Source organism: Embiotoca jacksoni, unplaced genomic scaffold (genome assembly GCF_022577435.1).
Source record: "Embiotoca jacksoni isolate LCO1_2020_lvr unplaced genomic scaffold, fEmbJac1.0.p SCAF_1, whole genome shotgun sequence".
In the NCBI taxonomy this organism is placed as follows: domain Eukaryota; kingdom Metazoa; phylum Chordata; class Actinopteri; family Embiotocidae; genus Embiotoca; species Embiotoca jacksoni.
In genome coordinates this window covers 3,015,824-3,034,610 of record NW_027185229.1, presented here as the reverse complement: position 1 = coordinate 3,034,610, position 18,787 = coordinate 3,015,824, and the positions used below count along the sequence as shown (strand labels likewise).

At 42.0% G+C, this 18,787-nt stretch overlaps 1 protein-coding gene across 1 annotated transcript in view; it reads right to left on the bottom strand.

Annotated features, from left to right (window-relative positions):
• Positions 1–10,050, bottom strand: part of LOC138201921 (retinoic acid receptor gamma-like) — a 35,145-nt gene extending 25,095 nt beyond the window's left edge. Inside the window, 1 exon segment of the mRNA XM_069155518.1 lies at positions 9,970–10,050. The gene's annotated coding sequence lies outside the window, so the exon portion shown is untranslated.
• Between the last annotated feature and the right edge of the window lie 8,737 nt (positions 10,051–18,787).

Here is an 18,787-nt window from a genome sequence, read left to right as displayed (position 1 = left end):
TATATGGAGTATAATAGATTAAAGTTGAACCCAAGTAGAACCAGTTCCACATCAAATGATGCACGTTATTTATTCTTATTTGTAAAAGTGTATTTGATATTTGGTGTGACTCTTAAGCGGAGAAATCGCCTGTTTTTACTGCTGCATGAGTATTACACGTGATGTTTGGCAATAAAAGAAAAAAACAGATCATTATTTATGTATTTGTGATCCTTCGGGGTCCATTGCTATTTTTAACAGTTATCAAAGCCTCCCTCTATTTGGGAATGGGGACAGTTTTTTGTTAATCACACCAAATTTTCCTGTGCTTGCTTCCACCAACATTTAGATGTAAACCTGGTTTCTCTTTGAATAGGGTTGCCTCTTTTTTTTTTTTTTTTTATTCCCCCTGACTAATGCCGCACACCATCATATGATAGAAGGTCTTTTCATGTTCCTGTTTCTGACTGTACGAGGTGAACTTTTTAATGTTTACGACGCTGCTTCACAGATCGGTTACACGATGAGGAAATTGAAAACTGTCCGAGGTTTTGGGGGAAATAAATTGGAAACATTCTTTTATACTGAAATACATTGAATTGTGGAAAAAGTGAGCAGTTTTAAGAGTTAAATGTCGATGGTCTCCATCATCTCGATCCTGGAAGAACTCCAGTTACTACAAACTGGAACCAGACGCTGTGACTGCTCTGCTCCACATCAATGATGTTCCTGTTTTAGTTTGATCATGCGGTTGATTAGTCCTCACATATCTGATGGATTACACGATGATGTTTTTTAATTATGTGAAGAACGTTCAGCCTGGTTCGAGTGTGAACGCTTGTCAAAGGCTTACAGGGCTCTGTTTGTGTGACCATAAACACACTTTGATGTGTTGGACCGAGATAAACAGAAACTTCTGCCTCTTCACTCTGCGCTCTAGTTTTTCTGAACTTTTTTCTCCCGTCCATAAATAAAAAAGTAAGAAATTGTTCCCAGCTATTTAGTCATCTGTCTGTTTCCAAACGTCCGGTGTGTAGGTTCACTCCAGGGTGATGTGAGTCAGCTGGAAAATAGGCGGGTATTTGATGTCAGAGCGCTAAGAGCTTTTGAAATTTGTCGATTCGATAATCTTGCGTGTTGTTTTTCGTGGATGCCGGTTTCACTTATGTGTCATTGTTTTTCTGAAATCTGTTTTCCACTGTCAGTGTATGATCACACAAGCAGTATTTTATGTACTCAACTTCTTAAAGATGTGTCAAAAGACTCGCGTGGAGTTTAGCGATGGAAACAGAAACAGAAAATGTTTACAGTTTTGTAGTTTTGTATCTATGGAGACACTGATGAGGAAACAAAGAGGACAAACTGAGTCTGAATGGACATGAAAAGGATAAAAACTCCCCCCGAAACAGCCAAATGCAAGAAACAACATGACTTCAGCCGAGGACAGTTAGCTGTAAACCAAAAACCACAATCAAATCTGGCTTCTTCTGAGAGAATGCAGCCAGAGATGAGCTGAGCTAAGTGCAAACTGCACATACTAACACACAGACACCATTACAGAGGAAAAAAACACAGACACCAGCACCCACAAACAACATAATTAGATTTTCCAACAAATGATCGTACTATATTTTATGTCAAACTGACATGTAAAAATGTTTTGCGAGGAATACAAATACTGCTTGGCCGTAAACCATCGGTGTCTGACAACCATCTTATAACCGCAAAGTGTTTTTGGCCGTTGATCGCGCATACTTTCAGTTCATGCTCGCAATTAAGTTGTTAGCGTCGTCAAGAGCGTACACAAAGATGTAAATATTAGCTCTCAAAACCCACTTGATGATGTTGTCTCCAAGAAATATTACTCAAAATTATGTTTCAGGATAATTGTGAGACATTCGTCTCGTCAAAATGATTTCCAGTGATCAGGATCTCCCTCGCGTTGCTTTGAGAGGCTTCACACAAGTTTATAAATGGTCGATAATCCATTGGGTCACTGTGGTGTCTCTAACCGAATGCAGTGGTTCCTGATTTCGGGAAATGCATTAACTTGCTCTTGTGTATTGTTGACTAAATATTAAGCTCCAGCTTGTAAAGCTAAAAGCAACATGGCTCTGTCAGGATCAGGAAGTCACTGCTCACTGGAAATAAATAGTTTCACCTTCTTTCATGAGAACACTTTTTTGTTTTAAGATTATTATATGATTAACTCAACAGTGGTTTTGGAAAATACAGGCAATTTAAAGATATCTGAATTGTGAAGATATTCTTTGATATCTTGGCGCGACAATTATTTAAAAGTCTCTCCAGGCTTTGATTAAAGCTCTAAAAACTCATCTAATATCTTTAAGTTGCTTAAATGCAGCTCTAATTTATGTACGCTCAGGGTTATAAATATGTAAATAATATGTAAAGTGGCCGTAGCTTCTTAGGAGGATGTAGGAGGAAAAATGAGTCTGCAAAACCACCGATGGCCACTAGAGGTCGGCTCAAAAAAGCCTCCGGCTCCATAGACTCCCATTCAACTTCTCTCATGAAGTACAAAGTCGGTAATTTTTTGTCATTATGGTGTTGTTAACTAAAGTCACTCCTTCTTATTCATTTTCTGGAGGTCCATCTGAAAATAATCCCTCATTAATCAGAAAATAACCTTCACGTCACAAGACGTGTTTTTGATAGATTTTTGATTGACAGGCCGGTGGTCCAGTCAGGTTACAGCTATCGGTGGGCGGGACGTAGTATCGTGGGGTTTCTAAACAGATCAGTCAGCCAGCTCGTCCAAATATGGTCACTTCCTGCTCCAAACCACACCGAACTAGCAAAGATGGCGACGACCAAACTCCGAACTCGAGGCTTCATAACGGCCGTTCACAAACCGACGGTGACATCGCTGTTGGTCGCCGCTTGGTCTCAACTCGTCCCTCTTGCCTGCAGCTCGAGCTGCCAGCGTGATGACACGGAGAGCCTCAACCTGCCAGGTGACAGGATTGGTTCCTGAGATGTGTGACATACGAAACCCGGGTTGTCTGAATACGTATTTGTGAGCCTGTCAGACTGTCACTAAACAGAAAAGCTCAACTACGGTGTCTGCTGCTTATTTCCCTCAGGATGTGTCCTGTAGTGCATAAAAAAACACCACATGGACAATATTCAACAGTAAATAAACTAGTTACAATGAATGTTAGTTGAATCTGTTGCTTTAATTTGTGCACAAATTTAAACCGTCCAACCATAACAATGAGTGAATTCTGTGTCACATATTGTTAGTAATGTTTCATACGACACACAATGTTGTCATTATAACGGAGGCGACCCAGTGGGCTGCCGAGGGGTCCCCAGGTCAGAGCTGAGGTCAGCTCCTGTTGCTCCAGGCTCGGCAGCCCCACCACGGGTCAGGCCTGTCCGGGCGTTTAGTAGGCAGCTTTTCATTCTTTTCATTTGCTATTAAAGTCAAAAGTGACACACAGACACACACACACACACACACACACACACACACACACACACACACACACTGTTTCTCCACAGAGAGGATTATAAGTGTGTTTTAACGGACTCGTAGAGCAGCCCCGGGCCACGATTAACACCGTCGAGACGCTCTTTAGAAACACTGAGACACATTCAGCCTTGAGTTTGAAAAAAAAAAGAAGAAGAAAAAAAGTGCAGCGAAAGCAACAATGAATGTTACAAGTGACTTCCAAATCTCTGAAGCCAATTGGGCACGTCGAAGTGAACCGCAGCCAGTGCACAGCTCTCACCGAAATCTCTCTAAATAACTCCGAGGACAATATGTGATCCCGCGGAACAAGAAAACATTTGTGTCCTACATTCTCAAAAACAAGTCGCGAACGCTCGCGTCTTTGTGTTGGAAGCTCCAAGTTTCCATTTCTGCGTCGTAACCAAGAGAACAACCCCAAACAAAATGAAACTCAGCTGACACGGACCGGCGGAGACGATGGAGATTTCGTTTTTTGATAGTGAGGGAGGAGAAAGAAAAAAAAAAAAAAACCCGGAGAAAGAAGTCAGTGAGAGAAAGAAAGAGAGGAGCCAGACATCCTTCTCAGCCTGAGGGCTTGTCATTCTGGAAGAGTGCAGAGAACAAAGATGAGATTGCAATGCAGTTAAAGAAGTTGTTTCCAGCGCGTGCACATGCGAGCACACAAACTTTCACAAAAAAAAAAAAAAAAAAAAAAAAAAAAAAAAAAAAAGACCTAACCAACAGCAGATGCATCCTAAATGTTGGATTTGATACGCTGCAAAAGATCTGACCTGGAATAACAGCGACTCCGCAGACATCCACTGACAAGAGGAAATGACCAGGTGATGAAAAGTATGGAGGAGGAGGAGGAGGAGAAAAGAAGAAGAAGAGTAGAAAGGGCATTTAAAGTGACCTCTAACATGCTATGCTTTGTTTACACCCAGTTGTTTATGTCTAACTCGGAGAAGCTGATGAACATTCCTCCGGACATTAAGGAAAATGAATCTGAAATAGATTTGTCAACGGTTTGCTAGAGGAGGCGCGAGGCTTTGCATCGCAGTGCATCACGTAGAGGAGTTGTCGGCGAGGTGTCAGCGGACGGACGCAGTGAGCCCATAGAAACAAACACTTAATCACGACCATCCATCAGGAAATGCATCTGTGTTTTTATAGCACGCGGCACACAAAGGATGCTATTTGAAATGATTCAGCTTCAATCAGCGGGTCACTCAGTTTATCCACACACACACACACACACACACACACACACACACACACACACACACACAGAGAGAGAGAGAGAGATAATGCAAAGCAGCAGCAGTGATCAGACACAGCAGATTGTCTTGTGATACCCGGAGGAGCTGATTTCAGTGTTTCCATTATGTAATTGTGTGGATGGGAACCTGTTTATGTAACACGCGTGTCGCTGGGTGTGCGTGTGCGTGTGCGTGTGTACAGGTAGACTCGACCTGCTCGGCCATTTGTGATGCTGATGGAGTGATCCATCAACTCTGACAGCCGGCTCTGTTGGCTGGGAGCCTGCAGGTGATCGCAGACACTTTGTCTGCTGCTGGAAAACTCTCCGAGATGGTTACAAAACTGGTGTGTAGTACCGAAGAGGCACGCAACGGTAGGAAATAGTGTGTGATGTGTTGTGTAAGAACTTCTTCTCATATTCATGTCATTCTTGAAAAGTGTCGTGAGTGTTAGCAGCTTTTCCTCTTGTACCAGATCATGATAGAAAGTTTGTCTTTCAGGAATAAACAGAGACATGTGCATTCATCAAACAAAAGAGGAGACACACACACACACACACACACACACACACACACACACACACACACACACACACACACACACACACACACACACATGTCTCCACAAGTATTCATCTCCTCACACAGAGCGGCTCCACAGCACAGGGCCGATCGGCTTTCATTCCCTTTCCTTAGCTGGTTCTGTTGTTCTTTCTCTTTCTCTTTCTCTCTCTCTCCAGAAAATCTCTGTTCTCAATTAAAGCTGTCCTCAGGAAACTCAATCTCTGTCCCAGAAAACACACACACACACACACACACACACACACACACACACACACACACAGAGAGAGAGAGAGAGAGAGAGACACGGGGAAACACATCTCACTCATGCTCTGACATGTCCTCTTGTCTTTCCTTTTCCACACAAACAGAGAAGTTATGAGGAGAATAAGAGTCTGAACTCACCCGGTCTGGGATGTGAGCGCTGCTCGGACACGCTGCTGCTTCTTCAGGCTCAAACTCAGGAGAAGGAGAAGTGAGGAGAAGGAGAAGTGAGGAGAAGGAGAAGTGAGCTTCAGGAGGAGTTTGTCAGTCAGAAGTCCGTCTCTCAGCGACGACAGAGCTCAGCCTGTTGCATGCCGCCTCCCTCTCCCTTTTCCCGTCTCTCTCTCTCTCTCTCTCTCTCTCTCTCTCTCTCTAACATACACCCTCTCTATCTCTCTGTCTCGCTCGCCCTCCTCCTGAAATCATTGTGTACTTTGATTCACAAACCCTGCCTTCGTCACGTGACCCAACACTTCAAATATACAGCACATTTTTCACCAGCCGCAGAATGCCCGAAGGCAGGGAAAAACAGGGTCGAGAAAGCTTAGGTTTCAACTCGCTGCTGCCCACCCCTCCACTCTCACACATCCCCCCCCCCCCCCCACACACACACACACCACACCCCCCCTCCACCACACACACACACACACACACACACACACACACACACACCCCACCACACACACACACACACACACCACACCCCCCCTCCACCACCACCACACACACACACACCCCACCACACACACACACCCTCACCACACACACACACACACACATACCCCCCCCCCCCACACACACACACACCACACCCCCCCTCCACCACACACACACACACACACACACACACACACACACACCACCACACACACACACACACACACCACACCCCCCCTCCACCACCACCACACACACACACACCCCACCACACACACACACCCTCACCACACACACACACCCCTTCTCTTTCTTTGTCTCAGTCTCTCTTTACCTTCAGTCCATCTACAGTGTCCCGTCAGTCAACACTCTCTTGTTGGATTTCGACTGCGAGACTGTTTGTTTTGAATTTTCTAAATTTGTTTCTCGTCCTCATGCTCACCGTCCAAAGATAGGCCTTGCACACACACACACACACACACACACACACACACACACACACACACACACACACACACACACACACACAGGAGAGCAGTAATGAAACAGTGATTAACTCGGAGACATACACAAACACACATGCTGCTTGCACACCTTTGGGGATATCTGTGTCGGTCCTTGGCTTTCCCTCCGTGTTTACAATGCCTCGACTTTGGGACCGGGCCCAGCCGATGTGGGAGTCCAGAGGCGGGGGGGAGGAAGACGGGGGGGGAGGGTGGGGCATTCAGTGTGTTATTGTGTCTAAATATCTCTGATAGGACAGAAATAAAACCTCACGGCATCAGCATCCATTTCACTCAGGACGAAAGAGACGATGACTTAAAAGCTTCAAATGCAACAATATGATGAAATCAATAATGCAGATAATAGTGAATCAATCTGTGCGGACTGACCACAAGTCTAGAAGTTCAACTTGTTTGCTCAAATGTAACTTTTAAACTTATTTAAAGTGCTGTAAATAAGACGTGTACAAAATGTTATACAGTCACAGAAAGCCTGTTTTATATATTAGTAGACTTCATTAAATCTCCTAAATGCAAATGTCTATGAGCTGTTTTCCATCTTGCCTCGCCTGAGAAGCACAAAGGGCCATTCTCCTTGCAGCTTCTGCACCTTTAAATCAGTTCAAGTGGACTCTTTTCCTCCTACAGGATTTTCCTAAGCAAATCAGCCCCGGCGGTTTTTCTGGTAAGGAAGCGTTTAACGGCGATACATTTGATCCGTGATGAGATCAAACCTGGCCGCTCGGCCCTCGAGGGGCAGAGCTGACTGCCTCTTTGCGTCAGAGATAAAACCGTCTGCTTCTGTCTGACTGACCGGCCTTCAGCGGCGAGTCAGACCACTGCAGTAGCAGTCAGTGCAGAGCAGGAGGCCTTTTAACCCCTAAATGTTCCTCTGTACTCTCAGGTCCACTTTGTACACCTGAATACATTATTTACACATTTTGTCTGAAAATGGCTTCAGAAAGTCTAAATCTATTCTTCTTGTTGAGTCTGCTCCAAACACAAATGTGTAAAACTGTACCAAAGTACAAAGTAAAAGTTCAATAAAAAATGCCTAAAATTATATATTTCCATCTTCATTGATTTATATCAGACCAGACAGGCATTTTAACTTTAAAAAAAAAAAAAAAAAAAAAATCTGTCCTTATCAGGAAAAAAAAAAGACTTTTCATAAAGAAAGTTACACTCAGGAATATGTAAAGTATATGACAACTTTTTAAACAAACATCAATTCAAATAATGTTTTAAATGCATATTCTTCTATAGTTATATATGTTAAAGTATGTAAAACATGGTAATAAAGATGGCTGATTTTCACATCACGATCATACCACTTGAAATTCTGCAGTTTGGTTGCTTTCATAGAAAAACAACAAATCTGAGCCACATGACGACGATGAACACACGAATGTGTCAAGAGTTGTGTGAAGTTACGCCGGGTGTGTTTTAATAGTCGAGCTATTGAAATAGCTGGAATAGATTTGGGGTTTAGTGCGCCTCCTCTTAGCAACGGTGTCGGCGAGGAAGGTCAAAGGTCGGCGCTGTTTGTGTTTCTGTGTCAGTGAGGAGGGGAGTGAGCAACATCTGACTGAGTGTGAGAGATGTGTTTTTTTCTGAGTGTACATCCACGAGTACGCAGTGGGCATCCTTTCTTGCATACGCATGCTGAGACACACACACACACACACACACACACACACACACACACACACACACACACACACACACACACACGTTCATCAACAGATATTTTCATCCCACGTTTGTTCCTGTTTGGTGTCAGTGCTCGTCAAAGCGGACCGACTCAGTACGACAAACAGAAATGTGAGAAGGGTCACGATGAGGCCCGCAGGTAGAGTTTTTTTTTCCAGAGGTTCGACCTAAAGACGTGTAGCAAAGAACAAAGAAACGGAGGAAAACTTAAGAGGGAAAAAAAAAGAAAGAAAGAAAGAAAGAAAGAGGGGAGCATGTAACTTTCTGCAGAGCTGGAAATGGGGCCCTTTTTGGCAGCGAGCAGCAGAGAAACCGCAGAATGGTGCGACTCTGCAGTTGAGGGGTGGAGGAGGCGGGGGGGGGGACAAGCAAGCAGAGGAGAGTGGTGGTGGGGTGGGGGGGGGAAGAAAGGGGTAAGGAGGAGGGTGCAGACTGCAGGTTTTAATCAGCAACAGGCTGTTGGTAATGAGATCACTATCCCTCTGCTCTCAGATTGATGTCATGTGAAGCTCTGTGGTGCACGGAGAAGCATGCAGAGGATGACAGGCATGCATGACGAGCTCCGGGCACGACAAACACACGCACACGCAGAAGACCGGGCGACGCAACACACCTACTGCCCACACACGAATAAACACAGACACCGCGACTCACAGAATATGGCGCACAAGGACACAAAGAGCCTTTAATACACCACAACACTCTGCTGTTAATTTTCTCCAAGCAATGAAAAAGAGCTGACACAAATATAATCACACCCACAAACACACACACACACACACACACACACACACACACACACACACACACACACACACACACGCGCGCACACACACACACACACACACACACACACACACACACACACACACACACACACACACACACACACGCGCGCACACACACACACACACACACACACCATAAACATATTTCAGGGTCCCGGGGCTCCTTTATGTCTTTTTTTTTCTCAGTCTCTCAGACTGCTAAACATGCCTACACACAAAGAACATACTGTACCAGCGCTGAGGGCTGGCTAGACATGCAGGCAAAAAAAAGAAAAAAAGGAAAAAAAGAAGGAAAAAAAAACTGAAAAGTAAAGGAGGAGAGGAAGAGGAGGAGGAGAAGGAGTGGAGGAGAAGGAGTGGAGGAGGAGGAGGAGGAGGAGTGACACCGGCATAGCACTTGTCAATTTTAGGGTTATAAAGTTTAACAAACAACCTGAGAAAAGAAGTTAAACTTCCATTCGAATGTGTACACAAAATACCGCGAGGGAAAATACATTTTTAATTGCCAAAGTAAATTTACATATTTGGTGTTTGTTTGTTGAGTGTTTGTGGCAAAGCTCAGAGAGAGAAAAAGAAAGAAGTAAAAACAATAAAATAAAATAAAAGAAGTTGGGAGGGAGGAGGGGGGAGCTACATGTGCATCCAATGAACAGCAAATACTTTTTCCTATATAAATGTTCGCTAAAATTCAACCATGATGTCACCGTGAACCCGTCGTGAACCCGACTCTGTCAACCACCATTACCGTCTCTCTGCTCCCACTTTACCTCACGACATCTCCATCCACGTCCACCGTCTCCTTCTCCTTCTTCTTCTTCTTCTTCTTCTTCTTCTTCTTCTTCTTCTTCTTCTTCTTCTTCTTCTTCTTCTTCTATTTGTATATTTCGCCACACAATGTTGTCTGGCTCCATTTTTCTTTTCAACACAAACTGCATGTGCGCCCTCCTTCCTCCTCCTCCTCCTCCTCGTCCTCCTCCTCCATGGATGTAAACCCCCCAAAAACACACACACAAACAGCTCACAGCCATTTGGAAAGTCTCCTGGCATAACAAGGACAGTTTTAATCAGAACAAGCTGGCATATTTTGGCCAAGACTTGCACTTATGGTAATTCAATCAGAAAGAAAAAAGGGGGAAGATGGGGGGTGAAAAAGGGGCACACGGGAGACTGGGAAATAAGAAAAACAGAGGGAGGAAAAAGGAGACAGTGGGCGGATGGGAAGGTGAGGTAGGGGCTGACTGGTTCGAAGGGGTTTGATCCACATGTGGAAGTGATTGTCTAATTACGGCAGATATGTATAAGTGTTACTGCCTGCGGGACAGACGGTGATTGGAGGGCGCAGCGCCGTGAAAATGAGATGATTGGATGAGGGGGGGAATTAAGACGGGTAATTGGAGGAGGAGAAGGATAAAAACATCATGGTAGCTCCTGCATCATTTCCCTCTCTCCTTCATCTTCCAACTTTCTTCCAAATCGAGTACTGCCATCACGACAGCTGCTGGAGGCGGCCTGCACCTTAAACCTCAGATGAGACCGTCCATAAAGACTGACTATGTGTTCGACTGTCCTATGATTGCCTGGTAACTACTAGCTACAACCAGATATTATAAACCAGATTTAACTTGTCAATCAGAGAGCTTAAAGAGGTGGATTTTGTTACCCGAAGACTAAGAACTAAGTTTCCTGTTTTCCCTGTTTCTTGTCTTTAAAGCTGCCAGCTGTGGATTCATGTTTAACACACAGACGTGATCATCAATTTTCTCATCTGTCTCTTGGCAAGAAACTCATAATAAATAGAGTAAACCTTCTGTGATCATCATTTACACCTTGAGATCACTTCTCATCGATCTAAATCATGTCATAGTTTGCATTAATTATGCATCGGAGGTTTCTTCCTGTTAAAAGAAAGTTTTTCCTTCCTCCTATTGGAGGTTTTCTCCCTTTTAAATGGCTTTTTTCCTTCTAGCTTATGTGGGAATTGTTGAATTGTTTGGTTTCTCTGTATAATGTTGTAACTTCTATGTTTTAAGGGCTTTACTGTGTTAAGTGAACCTGAAATAACCTGGGCTGTGATTTGGCGTTACATAAATAAAATTCAATTGAACAAAAATTTTGAGAAGTAATGTGAAACTACCATTATGTTTGGATACTGTAAACACATACAGCTATCGGTCTCGAGTTTAATATATATATATATATATATATATATATATATTTATTTATTTATTTATTTTTTTTAATGCAATTTTTTGATTTAAGTTAAATTGCTAGTTTGCAGATCAATTTACTAAAGTTACACAAGATTTCTTTGTGTTCTCATCCCAAATTGTTTTGACCCTGAAACTGAACTAAATGTGTTAAATGGCTTGGACACAGCGGGGATGGAGCGGCGCCTCTCAGGATAATGTGGCACCTCTTCACAAGCAGGTGCTTGTCAACAGATCTCAGCAGATCTTGGCTGCTGAGTGCGAAGCCTGTCGGCCTGTCAGAGAGTGTAAATGCCCTCTGGAGGGTAAACCGGGACAGACATACACTGGTGCTGCTGTCATGGTGCTAAACTTTGTTTTCCTCGTGCTGGTTATCAGGAGACTGATACAGTTTCTGGATGTTGCTTTTTGTGTCCTGCTGCTGTCATATGTTTTCTCTCTATGTTATTGTCAGAAGCTGTTGTCCCTCCACGTCCCTCTGATTTCCATCCCGGGCAGCTTTACATATATTTTTCCTGAATTTAAGCAATTTGCTGCACAAAGTGTCAACCTCTTTATTTTTTCCTACTTCATATACCAACTGAGCTGCCTCTGAACCAAGCGGCAACCAGCAGCGACGTCACCCGTCGGTTTGTGAACGGCCATTATGAAGCTTCCAGTTCGGATTTTGTCCGTCGCCATCTTTGCTAGTTCGGAGCGGTTTGGGGCAGGAAGTGACCATATTTGGACGAGCTGGGGGAGGAGCCAGCGGTGGATCTGACTGATCTAATTGGAAACCTGACGATACTACGTCCCGCCCACCGATAGCTGTAACCTGACTGCACCAAAGGCCTGTCAATCAAACAGACACGCCCACAAGAGTCTTCTTGAATCTTCTTTTCTAATGAATGAGGGATTATTTTCAGATGGACCTCCAGAAAACTAATAAGAAGGAGTGACTTTAGCTAACAACCCCGAGATAACTTTTAATAAATTATGAGAGAAGTTGAATGGGAGTCTATGGAGCCGGAGCCTTTTTGGAGCCAACCTCTAGTGGCACTCGGTGGTATTGCAGCTGAAGGGACTTTGGCATCTGCCTCATTTTTCAGAACTGTATACAGTCTATGCTCTGAACTGTTTTCTATTGTCATCACTGCACTTTTAATATCTTTTAATGTAAATCATCATGAATGTCATTATCGATGGTGTTTATTTCGTGATTATTTTTCTGACCCTGTCCCTTAACGGTGCATTTAGTTTTAATCGGGCTGGTTATCCCTGTATTCTGACATAGGGATGGTTAAATTCATCCCAGGATGTGCACAGATATTAAGAATCTGTAGCCATCAACACAGCAGCATGTCTACGGTGTCAAAACTCAGAAGGTGAATGTAGTAAAGCCGGTGCAGGAAACGAGTCCTGCTTGTTACATTTCAGCTTAAAATGTGACAACGAGACGTCACTTTCAGAGACTGTAACTGTCAAAGCTGCAGAGAGGAATCAGTCAGTGATGGATGGCAGCTTCGGGCGCAGCTGTACTCATTTTCCCAGGTGTCACCTGGAGCAGTAAAAACGAAGCCACACCACTCAGAAAGCTCGTACATGCAGTCGGTCCCGAAGTGTTTTCACAGCCGCCTCAGTACGATGTGTACATACTCTAAAAAGAGAGTTAACTTGCTCGCGTGCTCTCCTGCTTTTTATTTTATGGCCTTCTCTATAATCTAATTAGAGCTCCAATGCTAATGTACCGTGTGCCAAATTTAGCCCTTCCTATAAGCCTGACGATACATAAATATACATCATCACCCAGCCTGTGTTTACCGTGGAGACGGCGGATGATTTGAAGGCCTGCAAAGCATTCAATTTAAAACTTTTGAGAAGAAAACTTGGTGAAATAGCAAAGACAAACTGCTGAACCTGAAAGCCTGAAACACACCTCTCATATCTATGCTGGCACTGCCACCTTGAGGGGAACAACCGGTGACAAAAAGTTTTCAGACTGCAGGTCTGAGAGAGGAATTATAATGAGTGGACGTCTTCTTTCTGTCATTATTGCACCCTAAATATCTGAAAACAAACACGCAGATTAATTTAATTTATGATAAAAAAAAAACAAGGTTAAAAAATTTTTTTTTTAAAGTTTCAGCTTTCTCATGTGTGACATATATTTATTACAGCTTACAATTAAATACTTAAAAAAAAAAAAAAAAAGTCTGAATAAATGCCCTGAATAACTTCGTGTTCACGTGACCTGATTATTTGTCCGGGAACAGACACGTCTGTCATCCAACACAAATTAGCTGCACATGTTATTCAGACCAGCAGGAGGCAGTGTTGAATTACTTATCAGAACTACTGGAGGCGGATGTTGCAGCTTAAAGAGAAATTTATTTTCAAAAATGTATTCATTCATTATTAATTCAGATATTGGACATTAGGGTTGTATTACGGATCATCTTAAGAAAACTGATTTTTATTTTCCTCAGTAGATGTGAGATTAATCTATTTTTCTTTTGTCCTTCAATATAAACTTTGACCAGAATCTCATTATTTTGATGATGTGAAGTTGTGGCTGGAAAAAAAAGGGGTCTTGTTTCATGAGCTGCGAAAAATTACGTTATTAATGATGATTGTGACCTCAAATACTAAAGTAAAGGTTGACGTGAAGTCTGAGATTACCTTTATTTTATTAACTAATACGTATTTGAAGCTGAAGCTTATATTTAAACATGTGTTGCACTGTGTTTTTTAAAGAATAATTAGTTAATAAAACAAGAACGATAACAGGAAATATACTTTTTAAGTGAAACGTATACATCGCTGCTGGGTTGTTTAATCTCAAACGTCATCTGTCTTTTTCTTTTCTTTTCAGTAAAATCTGAAATCAACTTGTATTTACAGCTAGGAAATGAATACAGGTGAGTATAAACTACAATATTGTAGAGTTGAAGTTAGTTTACATAAAATGTAAATACAAATACACAAGTAAGTAAATAGTATACACAAGCAAAAAAAAAACCTGCTTACTTATTTAGATTGCAAAACATCTGAGCCTAAAAATAAACAAGACTAAGGAGGCAGTGGTCCACTTTAGGAGGATGAGAACTGTTACTGGACCGATTACTGTGCAGGCGTCTGCTGGAGGAGCTTCCAGGAATGCCAGCAGGATCAATAAACTCATTCACAAGGCCAAGACTATGATTGGTCAAAGCCCGGGGACTTTTGAGTCGATAAGGAGCAGGACGTCACCGAACCAGCTGCTGTCCCTCGTGGACACTTCATCCACCCCCTCCGGTCACCGAGGACATTTCAGGAAATCAACCTTACCTTTCCCCGTATAGGACAGCTCACCTGTGACGCGAGAACACCCAGGTGGCAACCTGTCACCTGTCCAGACTGTTTTATTATAGGCTACTTATTTTCTTTACATTATTTACTGCTATTTTGCACACCACTTTTTTTTGTTATTATAATTGTTCATATTTTTATTCCATATTTAGTGTCTTGTTCTGCAGATATGCCTTTATTTTGTATTGTTATTCTATCTATCTATCTATCTATCTATCTATCTATCTATCTATCTATCTATCTATCTATCTATTTATTATCTATCTATCTATCTATCTATCTATCTATCTATCTATCTATCTATTTATCTATCTATCTATCTATCTATCTATCTATTTATTATCTATCTATCTATCTATCTATCTATCTATCTATCTATCTATCTATCTATCTATCTATCTATTTATTATCTATCTATCTATCTATCTATTTATTATCTATCTATCTATCTATCTCTCTATCTATCTATCTATCTATCTATCTATCTATCTATCTATCTATCTATATCTCTCTCTCTCTATCTATCTATCTATCTATCTATCTATCTATATCTCTCTCTCTCTATCTATCTATCTATCTATCTATCTATCTATCTATCTATCTATCTATCTATCGATCGATCTATCTATCTATCTATCTATATCTCTATCTATCTATTATCTATCTATCTATCTATCTATCTATCTATTTATTATCTATCTATCTATCTATCTATCTATCTATCTATCTATCTATCTATCGATCGATCTATCTATCTATCTATCTATCTATCTATCTATCTATCTATCTATCTATCTATCTATCTATCTATCTATCTATCTATCGATCTATCTATCTATCTATCTATCTATCTATCTATCTATCTATCTATCTATCTATCTATTTATTATCTATCTATCTATCTATCTATCTATCTATCTATCTATCTATCTATCGATCGATCTATCTATCTATCTATCTATCTATCTATCTATCTATCTATCGATCTATCTATCTATCTATCTATCTATCTATCTATCTATCTATCTATCGATCTATCTATCTATCTATCTATCTATCTATCTATCTATCTATCTATCTATCTATCTATATCTATCTATCTATCTATATCTCTATCTATCTATATCTCTATCTATCTATCTATCTATCTATCTATCGATCTATCTATCTATCTATCAGATGACAGTGACGTCCAACGAGCAGGTGATGAATGTGATATCCCACTATGTGACCTCATGGCCTCGTTCCCTACAAGTTGAGCTGCAGCGGAGGATCTGGGAGTGATTCAGCTCACCTATTCAGAGCAGGAGAAGGAGGTTGTGAATAAACACATCCCACTCAGCCCCACGAGGACGAGTTACGTGACCTAAATTTAATTCTCCCTCCTTCGGGCGCCTTCTGTGAGGACACGGAGGTTTTAGGAACATTTGAGCTATTTTACGACGCTCGTGTTTGAGCGAGAAGCTCCTGACCTACATTCAGTGTGTCGCAGCCAATCTCCTGCGATGCCTCGGCTGTTAGCAAACACAATCTGCGGCGAGAGAAAGGGAACGTGACGGGGAGGAGGAGGGGCGGAGGGAGTCACGGTGAGCCCCGCCCTTCACAAACGTGCCAGCTCGTTCGGCCGAAGATCGTCTATTCCCGCGAAGACGGCCGACCTGTTCATCAAGAGACTCGCGCCCTGTTTCCGGCTGGAGAATGCACGCGATGGACTCTTTTTTTGGCCCGCGCGCTCTGCACATGTAGTTTTGCGTTGAGCCGAGGAGGCACATGGACAGGCCGGAACCACACTTCACCTCCAAACCACCATGCTTTCTTTCTCCTCATCTATTAATTGGGAGACTTTGTCCAGTACTGTTAAGTGTGGAGAGTGCATCTAAAATACAATTTAAAAACAACATTAAAGCCCAATAAAGTGATTGAAGTTTTTTTATTAAACAACTCCTTTCATTGAAAACTAAATTTACATTTAAGTTGAAGCACACTAAGGCCAAATTATCCTCTCTATATGCTCAATTAATATAAATATATACACATTTACAGCATATTTAAAATTTCAGATATTGTTTGAGCTACATTACAATAAATATATTTTCTATAGGTATTTTATCCTCTTTATGTTCCCACCTCCCACTTTCTCTTCGATTTATTGCTGTAATGCAAAAGTTTTCTCCCAAGGAAAGCTCCATCTCTCTTTTTTTTCCTTGCTTATCTTAGGTGATGGTTAATTCGTTAAGATTTAAAAGTTAGTCTACTAATCTTATTTGTAAAAGTTAGTCTACTTATCTTATGCTATAGCTATAAGTGCTATAAATGTTCAGTACCTGGCTGGATGACGAGCAATAAACAGCTAGTCACAGTTATTCTAATTTGTCTATCAACAAAAAGCTATTATAACATGTTAACAGTCAGTGAAGTTATACAATTAGGTACCTTTAAAGTACATATACATGTCTGAAAGTAGCATTAACATCTGTTTACTTACCTGACGAGAAGAAACGCCTCACACACCGATGTCTATTGAGGATAGTAAGTCAAAACTATAGCTGGTATTACTAGATTATATTTTACATTTAACGTGACAAAAACACGTGCTTGTAATTGACGACCAGTTGTTATAATGATATATGTGGAATATTCAAACACCTCCAGGATGTGTTGGGGCTCATTTGAATCGTAGCTGCAGGTGTTTTGCTGATGAGCCCAGAATAGAGTATACCTACAGGTGTTCTGACGTGCTTCACCCACCTGTCCCCCCCCCCACCCCCCCCAACCCCACCCCGTGATACACCTCTGCTTGAATAATGCAGCCACGCTGTGACGTCATTTCTGGAGAGTTATAAATATAATGGGTTTTTTTATCAGCCCAGTTTGAGCAGATTTGTCAGGACAGTGTGATTTTTCTACATTTTACGTGGACCAAAGCTGCAATAACAGAAGATGCATTACTCTGTGTGAAGACTAACACCCAGTAATGACACTGAAGATCAACCTTTGACGGGAATTAAATCGTTTTTATCAGCTCATACTTTATTTGATCAACGTTGACATTCATCTGTCTGCATTTAAATACCTTATTTTTGTGTAACTACCTTAAATCCAAAATTACAACGATATAATTGTGAAAACAATGATAATACAGTACAAATATTAAGAGATGAATTCACCTTGTAAATTTCAGACCAATTGTAAAACACTGATGACAACAATAGACTTCAAATCGTGTATCTTTGTTGGTGAGCCTGACTAATAAGATGAAGATGTATTGTTTTTGTAAACCATAGACCTTCCACTTTACCAAATCATTAACAATGCCTGGTGGTGTTTCTGAACTCGGCATTACGACTCTGCAGCTCGTGAGAAAGTAAAAGTTCACTAAAGAATAACGTGCAGAAATAGCGTTCCTGTGTATTGGCGGGTACCGGTTAGTATTTGCCGTTACCTAACGTAACTGCAGAAAAGTTGAGGAAAAACGGCGCGGGAGTGAGACCTCTCGCTTCCTCCTATCTTCTCTTCCTCGTTTCTCCCGCTTATCGCCGAGCCCAGGCAGCTCATTAGCATAAAATGTGTGTCAGTAGGACAGCGCGAGCTCACATGCCATTGCGCACATGCTGTCGAGCTTTAACCAGAATTCCAATGTCGAACTAGCCCAATGTGCCGTCTCCACGCGCGGCTCTCGGCCAATCAGAAAGTGAGAAGGAGTAAAAAAAAAAAAAAAAAGAAACAGTGGGGGCGTTGAGGGGAGGAGGAGGAGGAGGAGGAGGAGGAGGAAGGAGGGGGGGGAAAGGGAGGGGGGGGAAATGTTTTCAGAGAGCGTGACACTGAGAGAGAGAGAGAGAGAGAGAGAGAGAGAGCTAGAGAGAGAGAGCTAGAGAGAGAGAGAGAGAGAGAGTGAGAGAGAGAGAGAGAGAGAGAGAGAGAGACGAGAGAGAGAGAGTAGAGAGGAGGAGAGAGAGAGAGAGAGAGAGGTAGAGAGAGAGAGAGAGAGAGAGAGAGAGAGAGAGCTAGAGAGAGAGAGAGAGAGCGAGAGCTAGAGAGAGAGAGAGAGAGA